This window comes from Elephantulus edwardii, unplaced genomic scaffold (genome assembly GCF_000299155.1).
Source record: "Elephantulus edwardii isolate Elephantulus edwardi_28Jun2011 unplaced genomic scaffold, EleEdw1.0 scaffold00654, whole genome shotgun sequence".
Lineage (NCBI taxonomy): Eukaryota > Metazoa > Chordata > Mammalia > Macroscelidea > Macroscelididae > Elephantulus > Elephantulus edwardii.
The window spans coordinates 49106-49471 of record NW_006400404.1 but is presented as its reverse complement, the minus strand read 5'-3'; positions in this window follow the sequence as shown (position 1 = coordinate 49471).

Below are 366 nucleotides of genomic sequence, written 5' to 3'. Positions count from 1 at the left end.
GCCAAGGCGTTTTTGATCATTTGCTATATACCTGAGACCTGGAAAAAGAATAAGGATGACAGAAGAAAAATTGATGCCTTTGAGTCATGGTGTTGGAGAGGAGGGCTAACATATGTGGGACAGCCAAAAGGACAAATGGCTGAAATTTAGAGAGTGTTTAGCCAGAGTGCTCTTTGGAGGCAATAATGATGCAGCTTTTCCTCACATGTTTTGGGCATGTTGCTAGGAGAAGCTGTTCCTTGCAGAGCGACGTGATGCTGGCATGTATAGAGGGTCAGCGAAGGAGAGGAAGACCTTCAACCAGGTGGATTGACACAGTGACTGCTGCCATGAGCTCTTGTATGTCAGGAAGTGTGAGGATGGCAC